This window comes from Pipistrellus hanaki (genome assembly GCF_964339955.1).
Source record: "Pipistrellus hanaki genome assembly, chromosome: 3".
NCBI lineage: Eukaryota > Metazoa > Chordata > Mammalia > Chiroptera > Vespertilionidae > Pipistrellus > Pipistrellus hanaki.
Window position 1 is genome coordinate 49,650,211 of NC_140505.1, and position 24,694 is coordinate 49,674,904.

Sequence of the window (24,694 nt, forward strand, 5' to 3'; positions counted from 1 at the left end):
GTTTTACAACTAATCTTCTCTGTAATGCAGAAGGCTAACTAGATTCCACCTTAGTTATTAGATGAGTGCTCCCCATATAAATTGTTCTTATACATATGGTAAAGTCAATTTTGGGAAAAACAAAGGACAAGAAAAACATAAAAGATAGACCTTATGTCAATGGTTTAAGGCAGTTAACACACACTATATAGAAAGTAGAGAGATTTTAGCCGAAACCGGTTTGGCTCAGTGGCAGAGCATCGTTCTGCAGACTGAAGGGTCCCAGATTCGATTCCAGTGAAGGGCATGTACATTGGTTGCGGGCAAATCCCCGGTGGGGGGTGTGCAGGAGGCAGCTGGTCAATGTATCTACGTTTCTAATTCTCTCTCCCTCTCCTTTCCTCTCAGTAAAAAATCAATAAAAAAAAAATTTAAAAAAAAGAAAAGAAAGTACAGAGATTTTAGTTTAATAAAATATTTTTAAAGATATGAGTGAAGTGCTATGCTCTTATACTGGAAAACCTAACGTATTGCTAAAGTATATGTTTAAGAAGACTAAAATTATTTTTTAAAAAAAAGGTTAGTGATAAGAAAGGGCATATTTAGTCTGGAGCTAATAAAGTGATACTTGAGTACAGTGTGTCAAAGCTACAATGATATGAAAGTAAGGCAATATTGGAGAAATCCAGAGGTAAAAGAAATTTAATGATAGTAGACCATGTTTGTAATTGTAGCTCTAAAACAAATTTTTTCTTAGATTCTGATAAAATTCATTAAATACGATAAGCCTCAGTTTCTTTCTTTCTTTTTTAAAAAAATATATTTTATTGATTTTTTACGGAGAGGAAGGGAGAGAGATAGAGAGTTAGAAACATCGATGAGAGAGAGTCATCGATCAGCTGCCTCTTGCACACTCCCCACCGGGGATGTGCTCGCAACCAAGGTACATGCCCTTGACCAGAATTGAACCCGGGACCTTTCAGTCCCCAGGCCGACGCTCTATCCACTGAGCCAAACCGGTCTTGGCAAGCCTCAGTTTCTTTCTTTCTTTCTTTTTTTCTTTTTTTTTTTTTTAATATATGTTATTGATTTTTTTACAGAGAGGAAGGGAGAGAGCTAGAGAGCTTGAAACATTGATGAGAGAGAAACATCGACCAGCTGCCTCTTGCACACCCCACACCGGGGATGTGCCCGCAACCAATTTACATGCCCTTGGCCGGAATCGAACCTGGGACCCCTTCAGTCCGCAGACCGACGCTCTATCCACTGAGCCAAACTGGTTTCAGCAAAGCCTCAGTTTCTTAACTTATGAATCAATGGTACTACTCATCCTGATCTTAAATAAATTTATCCTTTCATATATTCATTAATTCCGTAACTTGTACTTAGATCTTAAATTATAACAGAGCAAAACAAAGCATTAAACAGACAAATAAATACAGGGGGAAAAACAAAAACATGGATGCAATTGTGGTAAGTTTTATGAGGAGAATAAATGGGGTTGTGTGACATTCACTAGTGAGGAGGGAATTGGAGAGATTGAATTACATTAGATATAATTTTGGATGGCATTTCGGAGAAGGTAATGCCTCAAGTGAAAATTGAAGGAGGCAATGCAGGTAGCAATGTTAAAAAGAAGAAAAAACTATTTCAAGAATCTAAAGCTTAAGAGCAAATGTGCTGAGGTAGGAACAAACCCTAAGGATGGACACACAAGAATGACATAGATTTATATATAATAATAAAAGCGTAATATGCAAATCAACCGAAAGACCAATTAGCAGAACTACTGTACAGGTGACCTTCTAGATGATGGCCCTATGACACGCAGTGGCCTGCCATTGGGGAGCCTGCCATTGCCCCACAATCGCCCCGCAGAAGGAGGCCCAGGCCACTGGCCAGTGGGGCTATAGATTGCCCAGCAGAGGGGGCTCTGCAATTGCCCCACAGGGAGAGGCTCAGGCCATCCTCTGTGGGGTGATAGATTAGGGGGTGGGGGAACTCTGCAGAACCAGGGAACCAAGGGTGTGTGGCAGCAGAGGCAGGTAGTGCCAAGGCAGGTGCAGGCAGGGGGGGCAGGGCCATGAGACAGCCAGGCTGTGAAGGCCTACCCTTGCATAAATTTCATGCATCAGGCCTCTAGTATTTTATAATCATTATATCAGGCTGTGGTGTGGAAATGATAAAGAACTGTAGGTCAGTATCAAATGGTGTAACATGCATAATTGGAATACCAAATGGGTAGGAGAATTAATAAGAAATATTTAGATAATTAATATCAGAGATCTTTGTAAAATTAATACCAGATACCAAACTACATAAACAGGGAATTCAGAGAGCAGAAAGAATAGATACATTTTAGTCATATCATAGTTGAACTATAGAAAAAGACACAATCTTGAAGGAAGATATGTAGGGCAACAAGGAAAAATGCCTTCTCTGTAGGGGAACAAGAAAAATAACTGGCACACTGTTCACCAGAAACATGCAATTAAACAGACCAGGATGAAGTGGTTATAAAGTTGGGTGGGGGAGAACACTAATCTAGAATTCTATATCAAGGGGTAGTATCCTTTAAAATCCTACAAGCATTTGCCAGGTGACTGTGGTTCGGGAAAAGGGAAATAATCAGAATTTGGGGGAACATTTTGTACGCAGGCTTTGAACTTACACGAAGCCTAAGGGACGCAACGTGCCCTCCGGGTCTGTCAGTGACAGTAATGCCTTATCAGGTGACCCAGGGACTTTTAGTTCAGTTTCTTCTCATAGTTGGTCCAGTGGGTCCCCAAACGTATTCTGTGACTATTTCCCCAGTTCTAGAGTGGAAATAAGTGACAATAATTTATAATCTATTCCAGGAAATTTAGGCTTATTTCCTATACTGTTAAAAGAATAACCAATATCAAAGGCAAGGCTCATAGTAAAGGAATAAATCCTCAACCACTAAACTGGAGATCATAACTTAAGCTCGATTTTTTAACAAAGTCTAGATTTTATACAATTGAAGGTTTGCTAAAATGCTAGGTCTGGACACTAAAGCTTCCAAATACCAACACTGTTGACTTAAACATAAATAGAATATGTTTCTTCATTTAACTTTGATCATATGTTTCTTATTCAAAGGAAGTATAGTCATGTAATTTTAAACCATGGCCCTTTTTTGTTGCTGTTGTTAATCCTCACTTGAGGACATTTTTTCTATTGATATTTTTTTAGAGATAGTGAAAGGTAAGGAGGGAGAGGGAGAGAGAGAGAAAAAAATGATGAGAGAGATATACATAGATTGGTTGCCTCCCATATGTGCTCAGACCTGGGCTGGGGATCAAACCTGCAACCCAGGAATCTGCCCTTGACCTGGAATCAAACTCAAAACCTCTCTAACCACTGAGCACCACTGGCCAGGGCAAAACATGGCCCTTTAAAGATTACTTTTAAATTATACTTGGATTTAATATATTGTCATAAATAATGAATCTTTAGGGTTAGTGCAGGCTGAGTACTGGTGATCACTAATAAACATAGATTCCCTAAGTGACTGGCAAACCATGCTTGTTATATTGCTGTTGGAAACTTTTATGAGAAGATCAAGTAGTCACTGTTATCCAACATAAAATAACAAAAGATGATTAAACATGTTTAGTAAGTATAAGTAAATATTTTAAATGGGTTAAAACTGCCAAAATATTATTAATTGACATTCATGTTACATTTTTATCACTCACACGTCTATGTATCTAAGGCTTACATAGGCATTTATATGGCTTAGCTGGAAATACTTCTATAAAAACTTAAGAAATCCTTGACAGCCAAAGTGGAAGTCTTATAATGAATATTTTATAAAACTTTAACAGTCTCATCATTTTCTACAGTTCTAAAAATTAAAGTGAACATTTCTACAAAGACTAAGTCAGAAAATAGCTATTTAGTCAATGGTCAAATTTCTCGGTGATATTAACAGAGAAGTATCTTTTCTTCTCTGAAATACATCATTAAGATTTAGTTGAAATGGAATATTCACTTCAGATTTAATTTTCTTCATGAGACAGATAAGGAGCCTCATTAGTTTTTCATTCATAATATCACTTTGAACTACGCCATTATCTTTCAAGGGTCAAAATATGGGAAACCGTCAAATGGGGAGGAGTATTTTTTATAACATTCTGCAGACTAACCACTTCTTATATACACTAGACACCATTTTCACTCTATGTATTTTAATTCCTTTAATCCTTACAAAAGCTTTATGAAATAATTACTCAAGTTCCCAAAGTGATTTTGGAACTTTATTTTTCTTAACATACTGAGGTCATATTCTGAAAATGCCACCAAATCTTATTTTTAAATATGTATTTTTACTTATCAAATAAAATTAATGGATTGAAAAATACCAGTTTTAAAATATGAAAGTATAGAACAGTTTTAGAATATCAATTAATAAGTTGCTTATTAATAGTGAAACATGCCTCGGTATATATTAATAAAATAACTTTTAAAATATAAACTTTCTTTTTTTAAATCATTTTTAAAAGGCCAATTCTCTTGACAAGATTTCAAAGAACAATTGGAGGCAGTCTGTATGCAGTAGAGAAGTTTGGAGCACACAGTAAAATTATGCTAAACCTCATCAAAGGCATTTTGCTTCTCTACAGTCAGGATATGAATCAATTAAAAATCTGGAAATCAAGTTCTCCTATGAATCTCCTAACATTGTAAGGCTCTATATTCTGTGAGTCAAAAGGTCAGCAATCCCCAACAAGGCAGCACAACCTCTAGCATTCAAGTCAGACCAACCCTCCTGGCATAACTAGAGTGATGGCTGCCATATCCCAACACTTGAGTTCCCCCCATGGAACAAAATCCAGAAGGTAGAATAGGTGTGGCAATCTTGACACACAACTTCCATAGACTGTGTTCCCATCACTCTGAGATATAGCAGTTCAGCTGTTCTTGAGAAACCCTGGAACAATATTCTTTACAACAAAAAATGTCCCCTCCCTCCCAAACACTTCACCTTCTGACACTGGTCAAACTTTTCCAAAATTCTACCCTGTTGTCTTCCTAAATAAAGGCAGCTCATTCATATTTGATGTTTTCATTTTAATGCTAATATTTTGAGGTGTAACCAAAGCAAAGGGAAATGACACAAATTTGTATTGAAACTTTTCTGCTTCAGCTGTCTGCTAAGCAGATTTTATTCTAATATACGTTATCTATATCTTTCCTATAGAATCTTTCTATATACAACAATTGAGAGTTTCTAGTTATCAATGGCAACTTATTTCTAGAAATCTGAATCAGTGAAAAATACATTTTAAATGATATTAAGAAATATATATCCTTCATAATCATTGTGATCTACTAATATAGTGGAAATCATTTAAAAATTTAATATATTTCATTTTAAAGTTGCTTATTTAATTGATCCATCCATTCTGTTAGCATTCCTAAATCTTATTTGTGTGTTTTTTCATCTTATTATCTTTATAATTCCTCTAAATGATCAGTCTTTTCCACTGCAAATGCTGGTGAAAGTGGAGATTATCCACCATTTTTTTATTTGACAAGAAGGATTTATAGACAACAGACATTTCTGTATTATTGTAAGTAATAGGCTTACCTTGGATGTTAAATACACAATGTTTTTAAACATTTCCTCATTGATACCAATGATTTATTTTTGACCTGAGTTTGATAGCCACACTATACATTATGACAGCGTTTTTCAACCGCTGTTCCACGGCACACTAGTGTGCCGCGAGATGTTGCCTGGTGTGCCGTAGGTGCAGACAAGACAAGAATTTTATAATTTTTCACTATTTTGTTTACTTAATATTTCATAATAAAGTAATTATAAAATACTTTCTTTGTGTTTATTTGATTCCTATTCAAGAGAATTACTTTATATATAGTCAATATAGGCACAGAGTTAAATTTTTTAACATTTTCTAATGGTGGTGTGCCTCGTGATTTTTTTCATGAAACAAGTGTGCCTTTGCCCAAAAAAGGTTGAAAAACACTGCATTATGATATATACATATAATACTGGTTCTTCCAATGATTTGCATCGCTAGAGAAGAATCTAGAAATTTATTGTTGCTTTTAACACAGTTCTTATAGACCAAATTTGTATCTACTATTTGCAGTGTTGGTATCAAAGTGTTCTGAGAGGCACAGAAAATCCAGCAATGTCTTTGCAAAAGACTCAGCTATAAATTAAATTTATTTCATGGATATAAGATTACATATTTTATCAATTTATTTTGCTAGTCTGTGACTTCCAATCAATTTGTCCATGTCATCTAAGTTGTCCAATTTACTACTACGAAGTATTTGAAAGTTAAGATCCAGCCGAAACCGGTTTGGCTCAATGGATAGAGCGTTGGCCTGCGGACTGAAAGGTCCCGGGTTCAATTCTGGTCAAGGGCATGTACCTTGGTTGCGGGCATATCCCCAGTAGGGGGTGTGCAAGAGGCAGCTAATCGATGATTCTCATCGATGTTTCTAACTCTCTATCCCTCTCTCTTCCTCTCTGTAAAAAAATCAATAAAATACATTTAAAAAAAAAAAAGAAAAGAAAGTTAAGCATCCATAATTGTAGGATATGTAATAAAGTTTTTGCTTTTCATTTTAATATAAGTATTCAAAGCTATAATTTTACCTTCTTTCACCACTACTTTATGTATCAAATGTTGATTTTTCATTACCACATAATTTATAAATACTTAATTTTTTCTTTTATTGTTTAGAGTAGGGGTGTCGAACTCAATCAGAGAAGGGGCCAAAATCTAAAATCCAGCCTAAATCGCGGGCCGAATGGTTTACTGAACAGTCATAAACTGACAATGTCATAAACTGACAGCGGAGTGCAGTAATGACAGCGCGATGCGGGCCACATTGCAAGGCCTGGCGGGCTGGATTTGGCCCGCGGGCCTTGTGTTTGACACATGTGGTTTAGAGGTATAATGTTTAATTTCCAAATATATAGTGATTGCCAGCTATATCTCTTATGTAATTTTAGGTTATGTGGTATCAAAGAGCATACTTTTTAATTAAAAATTATTAAAACTTGCTTTACGCCCTAACTGGTTTGGCTCAGTAGATAGAGCATGGGCCTGAGGACTAAAGGAACCCAGGTTTGATTCCAGTCAAGGGCACATGCCTGGGTTGCAGGCTTGATTACCAGTAGGGGGCATGCAGAAGACAGCCGCTTAATGCCTCTTTCTCAACATTGATGTTTCTCTCTCTCTCTCTCCCTCTCCCTTCCTCTCTGAAAACAATAAATACATTCATTATATATATATATATTATAGTCTAAGTGAATATTCTAAAACTTGAAAATAGTGTTTATTTTGCTAATATTTGGTAAAGTGTCCAATAAATTTCAATTTTGTCAATTGATAATGTGATTCAAGCAAATCAAGAAACAAATCTTTTAAAAAGTTCTTTAGGTGATTCTGTTGCATAGCCAATTTTGAAAAACACTAAGCCAAAGGGAAGCAAAGACAAAATAATTTATGTTAAAAGAGGTTTCAGATTATCACTATAATACTTAATAGATATGTAATTATAAATATGAAAATATGAATCCCTATTAGAAGATTAGTAAAGAAATATATCAAATGCTTCAACTCCAGGTTCATTTAGCTTAAGTGGGGATCTTGAGTACAACACTTATTTTGATTAAATATCATGCTCATCATACCCAGGGTTTCCTAGTTGCCTGTCCCATATTAAAGTGTGAAACCTGCCTTTTATGAAAACTTCTTTCTCATAAATTTATGATCTATTCATTTAGGTGACTGGGCTGCAAAATCAATAACAATATTTGGGAACTGGCAGTCCAAGAATAAGATGTGGCTCTTGGATAAATTGTTTGTTATATTTAGATCTTCTGCAAATATATATATATATAAGAACTTAGATATACATAATTTTTAAAGCTTCTTATATTGCACAGGGAATCTGAGGAAATAATAGATATATTAGTCAGTCAAGTTTGGGATTTAGGAGAGTAGATAATTAAAGTGACTAATATAAATCATCAGGACACACTGGAGATAATTGTCTGATCATGCAGCTAATTACTCTCTGGGCTATTTCTAATCCCCTGATTTGGTTGGCAGGAAGCAGTGGTTGTGTAGTGATGTTTGGAACAGAGACTTTTCTATTATAAAAAGCAATTGATTTGAATAGGAAAGATCCCTATTAGCTGCTCAACCCAAATCATGAAGGGAAATATTGAATAGCTATCAAATATGAATATATAGATATTAATTGAATGAGGAAATAGAAACCGCATATTCTGAAATGGACTTATGTAACCATAAAGACCAATGTTTATTTAAAATGAATCCAGACTTATCCAGAATTTTCAAGGCAAAATAGAAAGAGCTGCAAAAGTAAATAAATAAAGAATGGAGGTGAGGTGACTTCTATACCTCAGAAGACTGTCAAGTATTTGAAAAATCAGTGAATTTCCAAGTCAAAGGAAAGTACTCGCATGGTTGAAAATGAGTGAATGAAAGGATGGCAATGTCAAGACCTTGCTAGACACTTTGAAGACCAAAAGCTGAGTTCATTGAAGGGTTTACAAATTGTATTGCCTTAGCAGTGAAACGCCTCAATATTCCACCAACGGCAGTCATGTATAAGTCCTTCCTAGGTTTAAGTAAGCAAAATGACTTTAGCTAAGAAAAATATCACTCAGAAAAATGTGAGGTAGCAAGGAAGACTAGAAATATGTCTAATTAGATACTAACAACTACAATGAAGATTTATTTTATTTTATTACCAATAGCTACCTATGAAAGAAAAGGATTATGTATTTTGGTTGTTACCATTATTCTTTCTGAAAGCTTTATATTTTTAAAATTTAATGCATTAATATAATACTAATGATTAAATAATATACTGAATTAAATAGTACTTAATAATAAATTAAGTAGCTTTTATTTTTTTTAAATATATTTTTATTGATTTTTTACAGAGAGGAAGAAAGAGGGATAGAGAGTTAGAAACATCAATGAGAGAGAATTATTGATCAGCTGCCTCTTGCACACCCCCTACTGGGGATATGTCCACAACCAACATATATGCCCTTCACTGGAATCGAACCCGGGACCTTTCAGTCCACAGGCCGACGCTTTATCCACTGAGCCAAACCAGTTTCGGCTAAGTAGCTTTTAATATGATTTAAAAAAATCAATTTAAAAAATAACCTTTTGTTTTTCAATTAAGATTGATGTACAATATAATATTAGTTTCAGGAGTACAACCTAGTGATTAGACTTTTATATAACTTATGAAGTTATCACCCTAATAAAATTGGTGGTCAATAAATAATACATTAAATGGTTCAATATGATAGAAAATGCATTAAAATTGTTTTTATAAGCAATAAAAAGGAAGAATTTTAATAAGTTGATGAATTTAGCCATTATGATAAAATTATCATTTTTTCTCAATCTCATTCTAAAATAAATTAAAGGGCTTAGAATATATATATATATATATATATATATATAAGCATTTTCTTATGTGTGGTAAGTGGACACATTTTTGAATTTTCAAGGATCATCAACATTTTCTTAGAATACAAAGAGCTTACAAAAGATAAATTATTTATATACACAGTGGAGAACATGATTTTTTTTTAATTTACAAATTCTGGCTATCTAAACATAACTAAAATTGTAGTACTCTTAAAGATATGACACCTCTTTTCCCATTGCAGATTTTAGGGCAAAATATATATTGCTTTCTGATGTATTTCCTGTACTATCATTTATTAAGATAATTAGCCAAGAAGACTTATTTTATAAAATAGTACCCACCAAAAACTATAGATTTAATAAATGAATTTGGCAATATAGCAGGATACAAAATTAGCACCCAGAAAACAATATAATTTTTATATACCAATAATGAATTCTCAGAAAGATACACTAAACAATCAATGCCATTTTATCACCATAACAAAAATAAAACAAACAAACAAACAAACAAAAAAACCCTTAAGATTCTTAGGAATAAAATTAGCCAAGAAGGTAAAAGACTTGTCCTCAGAAGACAGCAGGACATTGAAAAAGAGATGAAATAAGAAATAAACAAGTGGAAAAATATACCATGTTTATGTTTTGGTAGAATTATTATCATTTAGATGTCTATACTACCCAAAGCAATCTATAGATTCAATGCAATCCCTATTAAAATATCAATAGTATATTTCACAGACCTAGAAAAACTCCCTAAAAAAACATATGGAACTAGAAAAGACCCTGAATAGGTGCAACAATCTTGAGAAAGAAGAACAAAGTTGCAGGGATCACCATACCAGATATCAAGTTATACTACAAAAGGACCATAATCAAAACAGCCTGGTTCTGGGACAAGAACAGCTATATAAATCAATGGAACAGAACAGAGACCCCAGAAATTGACCCAAGCCATTACACTCAATTAATATTTGATAAAGGAGGCAAGAACATATAATGGAGTAAAGACAGTCTCTTCAATAAATGGTGTTGGGAAAATTGGACAGGTCCATAAAAAAAAAAAAAAAAAAATTCAAACTAGACCACCAACCTATACCATACCCAATAATTAATTCAAAATGGATAAAAGACTTAAATATAAGATATGAAACCATAAAAATACCAGAAGAAACTATATGCAGCAAAATCTCAGACATCTCACATAACAATATATTTTTATAGATACATCTCCTAAGGCAGTGGTTGGAAAACTCATTAGTCAACAGAGCCAGATACCAACAGCACAGTGATTGAAATTTCTTTTGAGAGTCAAGTTTTTTAGACATAAACTTCTTCTAGTGCCACTTCTTCAAAATAGACTTGTCCAATCCATGGTATTTTGTAGAAGAGCCACAATCAAGGGGCCAAAGTGCCGCATGTGGCTCGAGAGCCGCAGTTCACCGACCTTGGTCTTAGGGCAAAGGAAACTAAGGATAAAATAAACAAATGGACAACATTAAAATAAAAACTTCAGCACATCAAAAGAAACCATCAACAAAATAAAAAGATAGCTCACTACATGGGAGAACATATTTGCCAATGATTCATCTGGTAAAGGGTTAATTTCCAAAATATATGGTAAAGTCATACTACTTAACAAAAGGAAGATAAACAATCCAAATAAAAATAGGCAAAGACCTAAATAGACACTTTTCTAAATGGGACATACAGAAGGCCAAGAGACATATGAAAAAATGTTTAGTCACTGATTATCAGAGAGATGCAAATTCAAACAACAATAAAGTATCATCTTACACCTGCCAGAATGGCAACCATCAACAAATCAACAAATGACAAGTGCTGGAGAGGATGTGGAGGAAAGGGAACTCTAGTACACTGCTGGTGGGAATGCAGACTGGTGCAGCCATTTTGGAAAACAGTATAGTTTCCTCAAAAAATTGAATATGGAACTGCCATTTGACTCAGTCATCCCAGTTCTAGGAATATATCCTAAAAACCCCGTAACACCCCTATGTTCATAGCAGCATAACTTACAATACCTAAGATCTAAAAACATTCCAACAGCCCATCAGTAATGGTAAAAACAAAACAAAACAAAACAAAACAAAAAAACAAACAAACAACAAAAAAAAAAAACTGTGGTAGCCCTAGCCAGTTTGACTCTGTGGATAGATCATTGGCCTGAAGACTAAAGGGTCCCAGATTCGATTCTGGTCATGGGCACTTGCCCAGGTTGTGGGCTCAATCTCTAGTAGTGGGCATGCAGGAGGCAGCCAATCAATGATTCTCTCTCATCATTGATCTTTCTATATTGCTTTTCCTCTCCCTTCATCTCTGAAATAAATAAAAATGTATATTAAAAATAAAAAAGCTGTGGTATATTCATACCACGGAGTACTATGCAGCAGTAAAAAATAAGGATCTCCTACCCTTTGAGACAGCATGGAGGGACCTGAAGAGTATTATGGAAAGCAAAATAAGCCAATTAGAAGAACACAAGTACCACTCATATGCAGAATCTAATGAACAAAACAAACTGATGAACAAAATAGACCCAGAGACATAGAAATGTGGACAGACTGCAGAACCTCAGAGGGAAGACGAGGGCGGGTGGATGGGAAGAGACCAACTAAAGAACTTGTATGCATATATGCATAACCCAAGGACACAGACAATAGGTGTAGGAATCTCTTTAACGGCCCATGTAGAAAGAGTTCCATTTCAGGGTTTGGGTTCTGGAGAAGGGCGGCACACAAATGAAAGGACTTGAGACTTGAAGAAATTCAACTTGGCGATATGAGGGCCAGGCGGTAGTCCAACTTTAGTGGGAGAATTACTACTGCTCTGGCCCTGCCATCCCCTTTTACTGAGGCTTTGGGGAAAACATCTTAGGCAACATAAACAGAAATTTATATGTAGCCCTTAGGCAGGAAAATAACAGAAACTTACACAGGACAAACAAGGTGGAGGCTGCTTCAGCTAACAATATCTCAACTAAAGGTTAGAGCAATTAAGGTTGTTGACCTGCCTTCAGGCAGGAAAATAACAGAAACTTACACAGGACAAACAAGGTGGTGGCTGCTTCAGCTAACAATACCTCAACTAAAGGTTAGAGCAATTAAGGTTGTTGACCTGCCTTCCTGGCTTCCTGTCAACATCTCTTTTTTAGTGAAACTGACTTGTTTTCCAGCAAATAGTCATATATAAGTTGCCTGTTGGTAAAAGGAGAAAATTGGTGGGGTTTTAAGAAACCAAAGGTCATATTAAGAATGAAGGGAAAAAAATAATACAAGGGCATAGAACAGAAGTTGAACCCCAAGCAGGTGAATATCATTCTCCCACAAGTACACTTGGGAAAAAATTATATTGACCATATTCAATTATTTTCAAATATATGCTCTGAATAGTTTAAATGTCACACTTGTCTCTGGAATATCTTTGGCACCCTCTGCCCAAGATCTATCCTGAGCCCTGGAGGTGAATCTCATTTCTGCTGGGTGGATGTGTGTGTAGACAAAGGCCTGGACCTGATCCGGGAGCAGAAGGTCCAGTGGGCAGAAGCAGCAGTGAGCAGGGCCAGGCCTGAGTCCTCCCAGTCAGCTGAGATCACTGTCATTGCAGAGCTCAACCCGGGCCAAGGAGAGGCCACAGCTGGTCAAGGAGGAGCCGCAGCTGGTCCATGAAGACCCCCGCCCCACGCCCAGCAGGGAGGGGCCGGTGAGCCACACCACTGAGGGCCAGAGCAGGCCTGAAGTGCGTGTGGCCACCTGGGGTCTGGGGAACCAGGGCCCATGGGTGCAGGGACATGGACTCCTCCACCCGAGCCACAGCCACACAGGCCTCACAAGCCTCCAACCTCGAAGCCGCTCAGTCCCAACAGGCAGATGGCACTTTTCAACTCGGTGCTGCAGTGCTGTGGCTGTAGAAATCGCACCAGGCCAGAAGACCCTGAGCCCCAGGAGGCAGAGCGCAAGGGTGAGAAGGTGGGGCAGTGGGGGTGGAATGGGTGGGGAGGTCCCTGTGAGCTTATGGGGAGGGATTGTGGCCATACACACAGGGAGCACCCCCAGAGCCTGGCCAGCAGTAGACTGGCCTCAGACCACCCGCCAGCTGGACGTTGGGTGGGGAGAGCGTCCTGTGATGGGTCCTGGGCTCTGGCTGTGTTTGGGGGGCACAGGGAAATTCGGGCATGTGGGTGACCTTCTCTCCTCTCACCACTCCAGCACCAGCCCAGGGGGCAGACGAGGCTCCTCCAGTAACATCTTAAGTCCATGCTGAGGAGCAGGAGGCAGTGCTGGAGGGGTGTGCACCTCCAGAGCCAGTGCCACCTCCAGCAGCCTCTCCAGCTGCAGCTGTGGAGCCAGGGCCACCTCAGACACAATGGAGGCCCCACCAGCGCTGGAAGAAGAACCCTCCCTGGGACCCTTGCTGGTTCCTGCCTCAGAGGAGGAGCTGCCTATGGAGGAGCCAACTCATGGGCTGCTGGTTGAAGGCCCTCACCCTGTCCCAAGGGAAAAGCTTGGTTCCCCCCCCTCTTTCATATTTCCGTTTTCTTTACTGTTCTTATTTTGTTTTTATGTTCTCCATGGAGTTTTTTTCTTTTTTGATCTTTTTTTTTTTTTTTTGTATATATTTTATTGAATTTTCACAGAGAGAAAGAGAGAGGGATGGAGAGTCAGAAACATCGATGAGAGAGAATCATCGATCAGCTGCCTCCTGCACACCCTCCACCGGGGATGTGCCCACAACCAAGGTATATGCCCTTGCCGGAAATCGAACCCGGGACCTTTCAGTCTGCAGGCCGATGCTCTATCCACTGAGCCAAACCAGCCCCAGCTCTTTTTTTATCTTTTCATTAGTTTGGGGGTTTGGGTGAGTTTGGCTTTGATCATTTTCTCTTTCCTGTTTTTGACATTAATCATTCCATTGTATAATCCCTTTTAACTAATAAAGCTATTGTTCTGTTTTATACGGTGCCATTCCTGATCATGAAGTACATTCACGATGCTGTGTATGCATCAGCACTGTCTGGTTTGCAGGATGTTCCATGACCGCAAAAGGAAACCCTTCTCCCACAGTAATCACTCCCCACTCCTCCTGCCCCTGGGAAGCCCTGATCTGCTTTCTCTCTATCCCTTTCCCTATTCCACACAATTTATACAAGTGGAATCTTACAGTAGGTGTTGTTTTGTGTTTGTTCACATCTTTTTGGTTTTTATGTGAAATAGCATGTTTTTTTTATGTGAAATAGCATTTTTGTTATTTATAACCTTTAAATATGAGATAGAGATCAAAGGAGGAAGGAGGAAAAGGAGGAGGAGGAGGAGGAGGTGGAGGAGGAGGAGGAGGAAGAAGAAGAAGAAGAAGAAGAAGAAGAAGAAGAAGAAGAAGAAGAAGAAGAAGAAGAAGAAGAAGAAGAATTGGTTGTCATTTAAAATATCCTGAGTCTGGTCCTGGCTCGTGTGGTTCACTTGTTTGGGCATTGTCCCATGCACTGACAGACTGTGGGTTTAATTCCTGGTCAGGGCACATGCCCAGGTTGTGGGCTCAATCCCAAGGGCATGCAGGAAGCAGACAATTGATATTATTTTGTTCTCACATCTATGTTTCTCTCTCCCTCTCCCTTCCTCTCCCTCTAAAATCCAACTAACAACAACAACAAAAGGTCTTTAAAATATGCTAAGTCAGAGAGGAAGATTAAAAAAAAAAAAGAAGTTAAAGGCATATTCCTAAATATGTGCATCTTTATCAACTGATCATAGACATGACCCTGTTATTAGATGGGGTAAAGCCTAAAAGAGTTTCCAAATAAAAAAAAATTAAAAAGGTTTCTAACTTCAAATATATCAACAAACATTTTAGTTATCAGTATGTGGAAAATAAAGTTTCTTAAGGAAGATCATTATATTAATATCAAAACAATAAAATAATTACTATGTTGATATAGAATGTATTTTACAATAGTACCCCTTTATGTCTTTCTTGTATTTGGAAATTTTTGTTTTCATCAGTGTAGAAATCTTGTAATATCATCCATCCTTGTCCTAGTTTGATTTTCAGTAACACTAATATGAATGATAAATTTAATCATTTAAATGATCTAATTAAAATGATTATTTTTATTTTTATAGAATTTCAAGTAGTTTGAAAATTCAAGAGAGAGCTTCTTTAAGAAAAATAAGTATAAAAGCAAATATAGTAGCCAAAATAGTAAATAAAAAATTATTAAGTATTTATTAGCTTACATTAGTCTGTGGTATTCTAACTAAAATAATGATTATTTTAATTAATTTAATGGCTTTTGCTGGAATTTTACATTTTAAATAAAAATATTCATATAAGTTATTTCCCTAAAAATTTATGTTTTTCATATTAAACCAGTTTATTGCAAAAAAGAATAATAGAAAGTTGTGACAGCTATTTTCAGGGAAAAAATCAATTGCAAATGATTGAAAAATAATTTTAAGCTGTTAAAGGGGGTGTGTTATAAACAGCACGTGGGGAAGTAGATAAGCAGTGCTTCAGAGCCTAAGATGTTCAAAACTAATACACCCTAACAATTCCTGTTAACCCACCACTCTCACCACTCGCAATAGCATATGCAATATTTCATAAGCCATGCATACAAGAAATCATAGGAAGTTTTATCTAATACAATTTCATTGAAATTCAGAAAATATTATGACTGAAAGTTTTTGTAATAACATAGTGAAATGCATCTTATAAATGGAATTTTAATATAATCTTTTGGAAATACATTTTTCTCCCAAAAGAAGGGAATAAAATTTATCATTTTTATGAGTAATAATATCTAAGATACATGATAGCTAAGGAAAATACAATTATCATGTCCTATACGTTTTAACATTAAATAGACTTATTCATTTATGTACATGCTAACACATGCACACACACAATGCAGGTTGTACCGTGCATTTATTATGTATATTTGCTGAGAATCCTTTAGTAGTTCTAGTAGAGTATCTCTTTCAGTACTAGAGGTCACAGCAATGAACAAAATGGATAAAACTCATTTACTCATGCACTTCCATTTTAATGAATGGAGAAGCAAATACACAAACCAAATATATATATATAAAAGCCTAAGTGACCAGCCAACCAGCTGACAGCCAACTGGTCAGTAGCTGTTATATGCACTAACCACCAGGGGGCAGATGCTCAACACAGGAGCTGCTGAGTGCCAGCAACTTTGCAAAGTGCCCTCTTACACTCCAGAAATGCAAACTTATTGTTTTGAAACTTCATTTGATATTTTTTGTATCACTTCATATTATTATTTTAACAATTTCTTAGCAATTTCTTCCTCAGTACTTCAACTGTCCTTTTGTTCTTTTATTTTTCTCTTTCATGGATGCCATGCTCTTTAGAAGCTTTTTTTGACCAACTTAATGGCCTTTTAGGCTTCCTCCATGTGAATAGGAATTCACTTTTTGAATAATAAGAATTATATGTCATAGGGGGAGGGGTATCAGGATTTTAGAGATGCTTAGGTGGGGGCATGGCCAAAAAACAGATGGGAATCACTGCTCTAGCAGAATGCTAAAGTGAGGATGGGCCCTTTAGATATGCTAAGGAGATGTTTTACTCCTACATCAACCAGTCATTGGATATTGGTGCCCCAAGATAGCAGCTTGGTTCTGGGCAGGGCAGCAATCTGCCCTGGAGGGACATTTTAAAGAGAGCCAGCAGCACTCATGCAGCCAGAGCAGTAGGGTTAGGTTTCTCATTCTTTGAAATGGGAGTCACAAATAGGTAGAATAACAGATGTAGAATAAAATCAATCAATGAATGAATAATATAATTACACGAGGGGCCCAGTGCATTAATCCATGCCCCTTGAAAGGATCTGTGGGTCGCGAAGCTGCGGTAGGCACAGAGGCAGGTCTTGCCCATCCTCTGCACCCCCATCTGGACCCCTCAACCAAGGCCCCCTGTCCTCTGTCTACCAGCAGCCCCGCTTCCGCCAACCGCTCCCAGGTGCTGATGGCACTGGCCTTGTTCACATATGCTGATGGCGCAGAGCGATTGGGGCCAGCACAGTCAGCGGGTGTGGGAAGCAGCTAGTGCCCCGATCACCTCTCAGGAGCAGGGGGTGGTGGAGAAGTCCTCAGAGGAGATCAGGGATAGGAGCCACCACTTGTACCCGCTGATGGCACCAAGCAATTGGGACCAGAGCCAGGCATTGTCAGTGGGTGCAAACAGTGACTCTAGCACTGGCTGTGGGTGTGAACAGGGCTGGTGCTGGCACTGAGTGTGCACAGTAGCTCTGGCACCAGCAGCAGGTGTGAATGCCAGGGAGCAAAGAATTTTCAGTAACCACCGGAGGCTCCCCCCAATGACAGCAACCAGTGCCCTGCCTTGGTCTGCCCTGCTCACCTGCTCCACCATCCCACTGCAGCTGACACCGCCATGTTCTATACATGCTCCCTGGTGGTCAGCATATGTCATAGTGACTAGTTGTTCTGTTGCTTGGTTGTTCTGGTTATTCTACTGTTCTGTCTATTTGCATATTAGCCTTTTATTATATATTATAGGATGGTTTCAGAGGGAACTTAAAGCTTAAAAGTGGAGAGTAGACTTTTTCTTTTTCTAAGATAACAGAAAACCTTTCAATCCTTCTTCAGTTCTATAACTCTGTAGGTTATATGCCTGCCTTTAAATAGAATGTCAACTAACAAGTTTTAAAGAAATTATATAATTAGAAAAGTATCTATTCATCATCTGTTAGAGAAAATATATTTAGAAAATGTGGCATTCACCATACTAATAATTAATTCAAATAACAACCATCAAGGGACTCTATAACTAAGGTAGATGGCTTTGATGAGGTTTCACACAATCTCAAATTAGGTCCTCTAAATACTTAAAAAATACAAAGGTGAAAAGAGGTCATTCACATTGGAGAAGACTGTCAATGTTACGCACGTGAACAGTTAAAATAACTTTGATGGGCAAGTTGATATCATGTACTACCTCACAGAAATAAGGATATGGCATAACCCTGTAGTACTTCTAGGAGAAAATGCATAACCTAAAATTATACTTGAAGAAACAATCAGACTAATTGAAATTGGGAAAATTCTACAAAGTAATTGGCCTGTAATTTTTTCAAAATTGCTGAATTCATGAAGATCAAGAAAGGTCAGAACAATTCCAAGAGAGGGATTCTGCAGAGAAATGACAGCTGAGTGCAACAATACAGAATTGGGTTCTGTTACTATAAAATACATAATTGCACAGTTGGTAAAAAATTTTAGTGAGGGATATATAAGAATTCTTTGTATTATTTTTTGCACCTTATCTGTAAGTTTTAAGATATTTCAAAGAAATAAAATTAAATAATTAAATAAAGATGGATTTAGCTTTTTGAGTTTATAGGTAATTATAACACAAAACAAGAATATTTTTGACCTGCACATTTTTTACAATTTGTTAATTATTTGTAGTTTATCACATGATTAAAGTCATGTTTAAGCCTAATTCTAAAAGAAAAAGAATGTATAATTCACTAGAAGCCTGGTGCACAAAATGTATGCCCTCGGGGGGAGATGTGTCTTTCAGCCCAGCATGCACCCTCTTGTAGTCCAACATCCCTCAAGGAGTCCTTAGCACTGCCACAGAGGCAGGAGAGGCTCCCACCACCACCTCTGCGCTTTCCAGCCATGAGCCCAGCTCTGGCTGAGCTGCACTCCCACTGTAGGAGCACACTGCCTTGAGCATCTGCCCCCTAGTGGTCAGTGCACATCAGAGCAACCGGTCATTCTGCCGTTTGGTCTATTTGCATATTAGCCTTTTATTATATAGGATAAGCAACTAATAAGCACTTACTTTCAATTTCATTTTCCAAATTATTCAGCTTTCTTTTTAAAAGACCATGATATCTTGAAATACAAAATGTATATGGGCAAAGATTTTAAAAAATATATATTTTATTGATTTTTTACAGAGAGGGGGGAAGATGGAGAAAGACTTAGAAACATCAATGAGAGAGAAACATCTATCAGCTGCCTCCTGCACAACCCCGACCATAATCAAACCTGGGACCTCTGAGTCCACAGGCTGAAGCTTTATCAACTGAGCCAAACCAATTAGGACAGGGGCAAAGATTTTGTTGCTAATTTGTTAATATAAGTATTACTCCCTTTGATATTTAATCACCTACTATAATATACTGTGACTACAATAAGCATATAGCTTTCAGTCTTGGAAATTATTTAAAACTATATAAGTTGAAATAGTTTTCTAATAGAGTAATGCAGTAATAAGAGGCATTATAAAACAGATGATTGAAGCAACAGGGAAATAAAAGTAACAAGAAGCAAAATAAGAGAGACATTAAGTATGCATATATATATATATATATATATATATATATATATATTAGATATGTATATATCCACTTATAACCGTTCAACTAGGGGGCAAATATAATTTTTTAACAGAAAATGACAGTAGTTAGAAAACAATATGTTCTGCTAAGTAAAATTTTGTCTTTATAGAAAAACTTTGTTATAATGCATTTGTTGTACTAGGCTTCTGCAAAAAATTGACATATTCTTCAATTGTTAATAAAATAATTTATTCACAGTCTTGACTTTTATCACACTTTGATGGGATTCCTTATGCTTTGATTGAGCATATTGATATATTATCACATTAATTCTCAACAATTTGTGAAGTTTAGTCAATTTTGTTTTTATTGGCTTAATACCCTACATGTTATTAAACATTATAAATATAAATTATATTTCTAGTATAAATATTGATTTCAAAACATAAAAGCAATGCAAAAAAATAAAAATTTATTGAAAGCAGAGTAAATGTAGGAATCTTGCACATTTATATATAGAGGCCCAGTGCACAAAATACGTCCATGGGGGTGTCCATCAGCCCAACCTGCACCCTCTCCAATCCGAGAGCCCTCAGGGGGAGGGGACCTAAGCTTCAGTCTGGCCTCCCTCTGCTGGAGGTGACCAGGCTATTCAGGGGAAGGAGCCGCCTCTATCACCCCATTACTGCTGCCACTGCCAGCTGCTGCAGATACCAAGGTGTTTTCATCAACATGGATTCCAGTCCCTTCACCACAAAAAAATGACAACTTTCTTTAAGCATTTTCAAGATGTTTCTTTCATAGGATGTGACCTTTCTTTCTTCCTTTTTTTTTTCCTTCCTTCCTTCCTTCCTTCCTTCCTTCCTTCCTTCCTTCCTTCCTTCCTTCCTTTCTTCCTTCCTTCCTTTCTTTCTTTCTTCTTTTTTCTTTCTGTTTTTCTTTTTATCCTTACCTGAGGATATTTTTTCATTGATTTTTAGAATTTGTGGAAGAGAGAGGAAATGTGAAAGGGACACTTTGATTGGTTGCCTTCTGCATGAGCCCTGACTTGGGCCCTGGCCAGAGAGGAGTCTGTAACCTGGGTACATGCCCTTGATTAGAGTAGAACCCAGACCCTGCTGTCTGCATGTCAAGGCTCTTTCCACTGAGTCAAACTGCTAGGGCAAGGCATGACATTTATTAGCCCCTCCAGCAGCAGACCTGAAGCTAGGGCAAGGCATGACATTTATTAGCTCCTCCAGGAGTGAGGTGGAAAAACCCTAGATCACCTTCTTGGATTCTTATTACCCAAGTTATCAAGAACATTGTGAGTGGCATAAGGGGAGCTTAGCCAATGAGTGGTCATCACCACCATGGCGAACTGACAGGCCCTGCTCTCTGTGGGCCTGCTTGCTCGCTGCTGAGGCGAGATGGTCTATGCCATCGTGGCTTGCCTTACCATGCACACAGTCTACTTCTGCCCACCGGCATGCAGCCTCCTCCTGAGCAGTCATGACCATTAGGTGTCCTGGACAATTTGCATATTACTTCTTTAGATAGATAGATAGATAGATAGATAGATAGATAGATAGATAGATAGATAGATATAGATAGATAGATATAGATAGATATGCATGGATACTTATTTATATAAATATTTAATATATGTAATATATTACAAATAGTGTTATATAATCTATAATAGTAAAAGCATAATATGCAAATCGACCAAAGAACCGAATAGCATTAGAACTGTCCAGAAGACCTTCTGGATGACCACACTATGACATGAACTGGTGTCAGTCCATCCAAGGCAGGTGCAATGTAATTGGTCAGGGGGCCCTACCATCACCCCATGATTGCCCAGGAGGGAGGTCCAGGCTACCCAGTCAGTCTCACTGTGGCTAGTGGGTGGGGCCTCTCTCTGTGGAGTGATTGATCAGGGGGCTCTGCAATTGATTGCCCCACAAAGGAAGGCCCAAGCCATTGGCCAGCAATGCTGTGGTGGGTGTGTAAGGCTGGCCAGCGATGATCCCATAAGAGGGAGGCCCAGGACAGCCAAGCGATTGCACCCATGCCTGTTGCCTACAGAGGGAGGCGACTGGTAGGAGTGGAAATGCCCGCACAGATGGCAAACAGTGGCAGTGGCTGAGGCAGGGCCAGCTGCTGGCAGTCAGGGAAAGGAAAGTCCCAATAGACTCTGATAGCTAGCCATGCCTAGGAACCCTACCCAAGGGGTCCCAGATTGTGAGAGGGCACAGGCCAGGCTGGGGGACAGTGCCCCCCCATGCCCCCTTACCCCCTCACCCCCCGTTCACAAATTTCCTGCATTGGGCCTCTACTGTTATTTATAATATAGATATATTTAAAATATAGTTGTATACTACATTAGATGTACTATATATTGTTTTTATCACAAATGCATGTGTAATACTATATTTGTATATACTATACAAATATGCAGATATATCTAGATAAAAATTTCACACGGTGTACATTTTGTTTTTTTATTCTCATCCGAGGATATTTTTTTCATTGATTTAGAAGGGGGAGGGAGCCAGGACTGGTTTGGCTCAGTGGATAGAGCATCGGCCTGTAGACTGAAAGGTCCCAGGTTCAATTCCGGTCAAGGGCATGTACCTTGGTTGGGGGCACATCCCCAGTGGGAGGTGTGCAAGAGGCAGCTGGTTGGTGTTTCTCTCTCATCGACGTTTCTAACTCTCTGTCCCTCTCAAATCCTCTCTGTGTAAAATCAATAAAATATATTTTAAAAAATAAAATAAAATAGAAGAGGGAGGGAGAGACAGAGAGAAACACTGATGTGATGTGAGAGAGATACATCAATTGGTTGCCTCCCAAATGCCCCCTGACTAGGGTTGAAGACTGCAACCAAGGTATATGCACTTGAAAGGAATTGAACCCCAAACCTTTCAGTCTGAAGATCAGTGCTCTATCCACTGAGCCAAAACGCCTAAGGCAGTGTGCATTTTAAGGTAATGCTCATCAGTAGCTTTCTTACACAAATTTGAACTTCTGGAAGAATGAAGCAAAGGGCATAAAGCAGACATTAGATAATAATTTTGTGACTCATCAAGCTTTAGCTATGGATATTTCCCCCTCTCTAATGAATAATATAAGTACATGGTTTCAAAAGGAAGGTAAAGCTTAATGGTGAGGAGTTGGCTTGTTCTTGTCCTAAGATAACAGAAAAACTTTCAGCCCTCCTTCAGATGTATAACCATCATTCTGTAGGTGGAGTGCCACAATTCAAATAGACGCTTGCTGGAAAGAATCCAATCACACATACAGTTTCCCATTTATGTTCCGATCTATTGAAATAAGGTGGAGGAGCAAAGCACTTGAATATAATCATAATTTCACAATTGGGAATAGAAAGAACTATACAAAAGACTTATTTGGAAATAGAAGGAACTCTGCAAAAGTCAGAGCATTCTTTTATAACTATTCCTACTGATTTTTAAATAAATATTAGTGCTAATCTTCAGAAAGTGGAGAATGAACAATAGCAAAGGAAAAACACTTTTCTCACAAATATTTTTAATTGAAATGAATTCTCATCTCTCAATATTGTCTATAAACTGTTTTCATTTAATGTTTGAATATCTAAGATATAGACTAGGATACCATATTTTTAACAAACTCTCTAAGTGGTGATGATCATGATGATGATGATTTGTTATCTTTCTCTTCCTCCTTCTCCCCTTTTCAATATCTGTTCTTATTCTCCTTCTTGCTCCTTTTTTTTTCTTATTGTTCTTTTTGTCTTTTCTCTCCTCCTCTCTCTTTCCTTTCTTCATATATAATTCCCATTCCCTAAAATTTATCTTTTACACTGTGCAATTCAGTGGTGTTAGTGTTTACAAAGTTTTTCAACATCACCATTACCTACTTCCAGAGCATCTTTATTACTCCAAAGAGAAACACCCTGTCAGATAGCAGACACTCCCAATTTCTTCCTCCTCCACCTCTGAATCTGCAATCCTCTAATCCATTTTCTCTCTTTCTGTGGCTTTGCCTATTCTGACATTGCATATAAGTAAAATCACATAATATGAGCTTTTTTGTATCTGTACTCTTTCCATTAGCTTGATGTTTTTAAATTCATTTATATTGTAGGATGTATCAGTACTTTTTTCCTTTATACATAAACTAGAGGCCAGTGCATGAAATTTGTGAATGGGGTCAGGGGGTGTCCCTCAGCCCAGCCTGTGCCCTCTCTAATCTGGGACCCCTCAAGTGATGCCCAACTGGATGTCCTATGTCCTGATAGGATCAGGCCTAAATGGAGAGTTGAACATCCCTCTAATAATCTAGGACTGCTGGATCTCAACTGCTTGCCTGGCTGCCTTCCTGATTGCACCTAACGGCTTCTGGCTGCCAACCTGATCACCCCTTAACCACTCCCCTGCCAGCCTAATTGATTCCTAACTGCTCCCCTGCCAGGCTGATTGCCCTTAACTCCCCTCCCTTAAAGGACTGGTCACTCTAACTGCCCTCCTCTGGAGGCCTGGTCCCTAGCAACTGCTCTCCCCTGCAGGCCCAATTGCCCCCAACTTCCCTCCTCTGTTGGCCTGGTCATTGCTAACTGCCCTCCCATGCTGGCCTGATCAACCAAACTGACATCCCTACAGGCCTGGTCCCTCCCAACTGCCCTCCCATGCTGGCCATCTTGTGATGTCCATCTTGTGTCCACATGGGGGAAGCCATCTTTGACCACAGAGGGGAGCAGGCATATTGTGTGTTGGAGTGATGGTCAATTTGCATATTACTCTTTTATTAAATAGGATAGAAGCCTAGTGCATGGATAGGGGCCAGCTGGTTTGTTCTGAGGGTGTCCCGGATAAGGATGGGGTTCCCTTAGGGGTGTGGG